This window comes from Bubalus kerabau, chromosome 14, assembly GCF_029407905.1.
Source record: "Bubalus kerabau isolate K-KA32 ecotype Philippines breed swamp buffalo chromosome 14, PCC_UOA_SB_1v2, whole genome shotgun sequence".
In the NCBI taxonomy this organism is placed as follows: domain Eukaryota; kingdom Metazoa; phylum Chordata; class Mammalia; order Artiodactyla; family Bovidae; genus Bubalus; species Bubalus kerabau.
The window spans coordinates 31,551,130-31,558,626 of NC_073637.1; positions in this window are offsets into that span (position 1 = coordinate 31,551,130).

The window sequence follows — 7,497 nt, forward strand, 5'->3', positions numbered from 1 at the left end:
TAGACTAAAGCCTGTAGACTGCAGTAGGCCTCTTATCTACAGGGGATACCTTCCAGGATCCCCAGTGGACACCCAAAATGTCCAACCTTATATATGTTTCTCTTCCCCCTGACGGAGGCCAGCCTCTCTGTTTCTTCTCTCCCTCCAGAATTTTCCTCTTCAAATATCAAATACCTCCTACTTTTGTGAAGCCGAGCAGTTCAGTCCACACCATTTATTTGTGCCAACCACTCTCATGTCAAGAAGCAATAGAAAAATTTCTTCTGAACAATGAGCATATAATATTTTCCAAATACAATTATCATCATCAAAAATATCAATTAAAAAAATTTTAAAGCAAATTTAACTATGCTGTCTTTCAAAAATATAAGTAAATGTTAAGAAAATTAGAGAATACTAATGTTCCTTTCCTCCCATCCTTAAAGTTACTGAGATGATAGTGACTGGTCAATCAGAGCGCCTTGTTGTTGTTCAGTCACTGAGTCGTGTCCAGCTCTTTGTGACCCCATGGACTGCAGCACCCCAGGCTCCTCTGTCCTTTACTATCTCCCAGAGTTTGCCCAAATTCATGTCCATTGAGTCGGTGATGCTCTCTAACAGTCTCATTCTCTGCTGCTCCCTTCCTCTTTTGCCTTCAATCTTTCCCATCATCTGGGTCTTTACCAGCGAGTCGTCTCTTCGCATCAAGTGGCCAGAGTGTTGGAGTTTCAACATCAGTCCTTCCAGTGAATATTCAGATATTCACTGAATACTTGGTGGACAAATAATAATAACATGAGCCCCTTCTACATTGGTAGGTGTCTCAGAGAGTCCCACTTATAGACATATTGTGTCTTTTCTTTACCTGTTACTCCCCACCATTTTAACGATTCTTAATCTGGAAAGGTCCAAGGGCCAGTTTAACTTTTCAGAATTTCCTCCTTCTGCCTTCGGTATTCTAGAATCTCAAAATCCCATACTCTTTTCTCATGTCTCCGGGGTTTTTGCTTCTTCTGTATCAGTTCTTTGAACAGCCTGAAAATCTGTTCCTTACCTAGATTTCTCATCTGCCATTTCTCAGTAAGCCGCTTAGCCCTCTAGCATGTATACAAGCTCCGAGCCAAGAAAAGTGTAATACAATGCTGTAAGGTACTTTCTATGCTCACACAGAAATTAAGGAATAGGTTAGAATTCTACCCACCTACTTTTCTCTGCATTTCTGCATCTGGAATCAGAACATAACTATTTGGTAAGTAGAAGTCTGAAAATGAACTAGCATAGTTCTTTGCTGGTTTTTCAAACATTATCTCATGTGACCACTGGACAATCCAGCTGGCTGAATCTTATTATCTTCACTTGACACACATACCCGATAACTTCCCTGCCATCAAACACCTTGACTGTCTCACCAGTGTACACACCATGCTTGGCAGAGTATGTGCCACTTAGTAGAGTCTCAATAAATACTTGTTAAATGAATGAACATTGGAAAACTAATGTTCACAAATGAAATAGAATGAATATTTATTGAGTACCCACAGGGGGCTGATCACCAATCTAAATATTTTCATCTACATTTTATCTACACAATATTCCTATGAGGTTGACCAAGTGCAGGAGCTAGATTGTGCAAGCAAATGGATTTTCAATAAAATCTGAATTTTATTGGCACATTTTCTACTGTGTAGGGTTGCCTCACTATATTTAATGCATTTATAGATTATTTCTAGAAAATATATTATAAATATGTACTATGTATAATGCATATCAACCTACCATATAATTTTTCTCTTTTCTAAAAGATATTTCTAGATCTTGGGTCAATATTTACACAATATCAAAGCTTTAATTTGAGGAAAACATCATGATTACAGAACTAACTTAGAAGGAGCAAAGGGTAGGTTTAGTTGGTTGTTTTTGAGAAATAAAAAGAACAGACAATAGGGGCTCTTAAGGGTAGAGGCTGGATAATTTTGTGTGTTTTATTTTTCTAAAGGAATAACCTAGAATAGATGGTTTGTAGACAGGACAAGAGTTGCTTGTCAAAATAACAGGAATGATTAACAACAGTCTCTCTTAAGGCTTAGTTAAGCTATCTGTTTTAGAAAGAAAACATCTCAACCTGTTCTTTGCCTCCTTAGAGTATTGAATTTCATTTTGCTGGCATTTATGACATGATCATTAAATAACAGTTACTGTAATGAACGGTTGAAAACCTTCTCCACAAGAATGTCAACTTCAGAAAACAGGGACTTTGACTGTCTAGTTCACAACATCCTCACACAGGGCCTTCAGTATAGTCAGTGCTTTATACATATTTGATAGATAGAAAATCACTCAGTATCTATTAGTCACTGTTTATGTGTTGCTTACTGTTCTGTGTTCTTTCATGTATATTTTCATCTGCCCTCACAATAACCCCACTGAGTTGGTACTTTTATAATCTCTATCTTAAATATGAGAAAACAGGTACAGGAAGATGAATAACTTGCAGGCATATAATCTCCATTCCTGCCACCATGACCATCTTGTCCATGAACTCATGGATTGACAATAGGAATAGCTGAGAAAAGAGGCTATTTATTGAGATCTTCTGCTGAAGTTGGTCTTTGGGAAGCATTAATATGAAACAACAAAAAAAATGCTTTTACAGTTAATAACCATGTGGCAAGGCTTATCTACATACCTCTGCTCTAGACCTCTTGTAAACAGTCTTCCAATCGTTTTTCTTCTAAATAACTGATTGTACAACTGAACTCTCATCTAATACCCATCAATCAATGAAGATCTGTATTTCTGGTCATCTTTCGTTTCTGGAAGAACAAACCACCAGGTGCATTGCCTGAAGTTCTGTCCATTTGGAGGGTTTATTTTCAAACCATTTTTCAGTTGTGAAATGGGCTGTACTGTTGCAGCCATTTATTTTTGGGTGGTGTCACCATATCATGCAATACTCTTTATACAGCAGGCTGAGTTTTTTGTTTTTTTTTCTTTTTAAGTCATCACACTGCAGAAAACTGTGGTAGGTTGTGAAAGGAGGTAATGTAGCAGAAATCTGAGAATTGGTTCTAGAAATTAATTGTGCTTTTAAGATTTTCTTGAGCCTGATATATACATGTTACAATTGATGATGGAGTGCAGCTCTCTACATCCAACTTCATAGCTTGATGAGTCAGACCCAGTTCTCCATGGGCAGCTCAGGTTACATGGTAATTTGCTGGCCGCAGTCAAATGTTTTGTTTCCATGAGACCGAGAGGCAAGACAAAACTTTTTCAAAAGAATTGTTATAGGCAGAAAATTATGGCTTTGCTCTGAAATGTTATAGGTTTTTCTGTGACTCACCTTCAGAGACCTGCCAGTGGCTCCAGAGGGCATTTCTGTTGTCCATAGACACTTCAGACACTATCGGACCTGTTGGATCAAATGAACCCAGCAGCAGAGTCACTTACATAACAGCCTGAACCTGTTCAGGACTTTGTCTTGCTCTGAACCCTATCAAACTGGCAGGCTTCTGGGTTATTCAGTAAACATATTGGGGTATCAAACCCTAATGAGACACTTGTTTTCCTTAAAAATCCAAAATGTTCAGTAACTGTTGTGCTTCTTCCTTGAGGTAGGAGGAATCAGATGCAGCAACCTGCTTTTCTTGACCCTTGATCACCATCCCCTTAAAAAAATCCATCAAGGTGGCATACATGTGTCTAATGGGATGTCTAGAAAAGTTTAATTTCCTCTTCATAAGGTCAAATCAACATGATAACAATCAATGTAGTGGATCAGGAATGAAGAATGAATATGTGAATGAGGAATATGTGAATAGGTGAACGTGAATGAAGAAGCAATAAAGGTCTCTCCTAATTGGATTGTGATTAAGACAAGGGCTACAGACTTGATATAAGTGGATGGGACAGTGACTGTTTATTGCTGACCCTTCTAGGTGAAAGCAAACTGCATTTCTGAGATTAATAGCTGGTGTCCAGGGATGTATTGATGTGCTGCAATGGGGATCTTCCTGACCCAAGAATCAAACTGGGGTCTCCTGCATTGCAGGCAGATTCTTTACCAACTGAGCTATCAGGGAAGCCCACGTGGTGCAACAGCTCTAATTCAAATCATTGTCTTATTAAGCTCACAATATACTATTGTCATTCTTGAAGATTTACCTGTGTCCTGCATAGTCAACATAGGCAAGTGAAATGGGGATACAGTAGGAATTACCACTCCTGCCTTCTTTATGTTTTTGATGAGGCATAATATTCTTTAGTCATCTTTTTAATGCCCATGAGGTCTGTAGTGATGGCCCCTCTTTCACTTTTGATGTTAATGAGTTGCATAGCATCTCTTTTTAAATTAGTTAACCTGGCTAGAGGCTTGTAGATTTTGTTGATTTCTTCAAAGAAATAGCTTTTAATTTCATTGATTGTCTCTGCTGACAATTTCATTGATTCCTACTCTATTTTTATTATTTATTTTCTTCTGCTTATTTTGGATTAATTTGCTCTTCTTTTTCTAGTTTCCTTAGATGACTGATTTTAAACTTTCCTCTTTCCTAATATATGCATTCAATGCTATAAATTTCCCACTAAACATTGCTTTTTGCATCTCAAAATTTTGATAGCTGTATTTTCATTTTCATTTACTTCAAAATATTTTAAAATTTTTCTTGAGATCTTTTTCTTTGGCCCAAATGTTATTTAGAAGTATATTGTTTAATCTCCATGTGTTTGGGAATTTTCCAGCTGTCTTTGTGCTTTTGATATCTATTAATTTCATCGTGATCTGAGAGCTGACATTGTAATATTTCTATCTTTATAAATACATTTAAGATGAACTTTATGGTCCAGAATGTGGTATATCTTGGCAAATGTTCCATGTGAGCTTGGGAAGAATGTATATTCTGCTGTTGTTGGATGAAGTAGTCTATGGCTGTCCATGATACCCAGTTGATTGACAATGTTTTTGAGTTCAACTATGTTCTTTCTGTCTGCTTTATCTACCTATTTCTGATGGAGGGATGTTGAAGCCTCTATATATAAAAGTGCATGCCTGCATGCTAAGTCACTTCAGTCATGTCCAACTCTTTGCAACCCTGTGGACTGTAGCCCACAAGGCTCTTCTGTCTGTAACATTCTCCTGGCAAGAATACTGAAGTGGGTAGCCATTACCTTCTCCAGGGGATCTTCCTGACCCAGGAATCGAACCCAGGTCTCCCAGATTGCATTCTTTACCATCTGGGCCACCAGGGAAGCCACGTATAGTAGTGGATTCATCTGTTTCTTCTTGCAGCTCCATCAGATTTTGCCTTATGTATTTCGATGTTCTGTTGCTAGGTACATACATTTTAAAGGTTGTTATGCCTTCTTGGAGAATTGGCCACTTAATCATTATTTAATGTCCCTCTTTATCCCTGATAACTTTCCTTGTCCCAAAATCTACTTTTTCAGAAATTATTATAGCTTTATTTTGATTAGCATTAGTATGGGTACTGTTTTCTCTTTGTTATCCTTGTTCCTTGTTCCTATTTTGTTCTCTACTCTTTTTCTGCCTTTTGAGGTTTTCATTGAATATTTCATATGAATTTCCATTTTCTCTTTCTCAGCCTATCAATTATACTTCTTCCTTTTACACTGTTTAGTGGCTTTCCTAGAACTTGCAATACACATTTACAACTAATTCAAGACCACTTTCAAATAACACCATACTGCTTCACAAGTAGTGCAAATTCCTTATAATAAAAAATAATTTTATTCTCCCTCCTATCCCTTAGGAGGACATCCTCATGGGTCATACTCTGTAGCTGAACCTCTGGAGTCATCTGGGATTTGAATCTGTTTGTAGAGTTAGAACCAATGAGAGGTGATGGGAGTAGGGCTTAAGGATGATAGTAATGCCCTGAAAATAAGAGATCTTTTACAGTTTCTTCAGACAGAAGGTAACTAATCTCAGAAAATGGTAGAAATCTCACTTTGATTGTCAAAGAAAATGGTAGAATTTGGGTCTTAAAAATCCTCAGCTTTCTTGGAATTTGTGTATGTGCCCTCCTCCCAAATTTCAGAAACTCAACTCTTTTCTAATTAATTTCTAATTAATTTTCTAAAAGACCTTGAGAACTTAGAATTAAATTTGCCTTGCAGTTCAGCCATCCACATGATTGAATTTTGGGTTTAGTTTTTAGGAATTTCAATTCTTTGACTACAATTTTAGTTTTTAGAAATAAGTCACCTAAGGGCTATTCTAGAAGTTTTCAATTCCTTACCAAGACCTTGAGTTACGAATTTAAAACCCTAATCCCATTTTCCCCCCTTCCATATTGCCCAGCACATTTAGAAACAACCAAATCAATCCATGGTAGTTTCATATTTATTTCCACTAAATTGTCCTATGGCAGGAACCACTTGGATATGCAAGGTCTTTCTAGGTGGCTAGAGGTGATACTTTTAAGTAGTGTTCTTTGAGGGCTTCCCTGGTGGTCCAGTGGTTAAGAATCTGCCTGCCAATTCAAGGTACATGGGTTCAGTCCCTAATCCAGGAACTATTAATATTAATAAGATCCCACAACTAAGCCTATGTGCCACAACTACTGAAGCCTGTGTATCCCAGAGCCCAGGCTCTGCAACAAGAGAAGCCATCCCAATGAAAAGTCTGCACACCTCAACTAGAGAGTAGCCCCCACTTGCTGCAACTAGAGAAAGCCCACACACTGCAACAAAGACTCAGCACAGCCAAAAATAAATTAGCTAAAAAAATTTTTTTAATATAGGTAGTGTTTTCCCATTGCATGCCATGGACTACCACTGCCCTATTTGCAACTGGAAACAGGATCATACTGCTGCTGCTGCTAAGTCGCTTCAGTCGTGTCTGACTCTGTATGACCCTGTAGACAGCAGCCCACCAGGCTCCCCCATCCCTGGGATTCTCCAGGCAAGAACACTGGAGTGGGTTTCCATTTCCTTCTCTAATGCATGAAAGTAAAAAGTGAAAGTGAAGTCACTCAGTTGTGTCTGACTCTTCATGACCCCATGGACTGCAGCCCACCAGGCTCCTCCATCCATGGGATTTTCCAGGCAAGAGTACTGGAGTGGGGTGCCATCGCCTTCTCTGAAACAAGATCATGATGGTCTTTAAATCCAGCCAGATCAAAGAACCCATTCTAGATTGCTAATACTAAGATCCTGTTACTCTGGAATTATTCTAGGTAAAAATAATTGTGTTGATCAAGAAGCAGAGCCTCATGCATACTGTGAGAGTAGGAAATTTATTAATCTGATTAAGCTTTACATGATTATGGTAGGAGCTAGGGAAGTGAAGGCATAGAAGGGAAACTCAGAAGACCACTGAGCAAAGCAACAACCAGGCCTCCTGAAGCACTGTGGCAGGTGGACGTGGTGGAGCTTACAGAGAAGTCATGGACGCATCTGCCCACATGGACTTACGAGAAGTGTGTGGGAAGTAGGGGCCTCTGTGTGGCTCTTGCTTTTACAAGTCTGCACTCCAGCATCGGGGGTAATCTTGGGGTT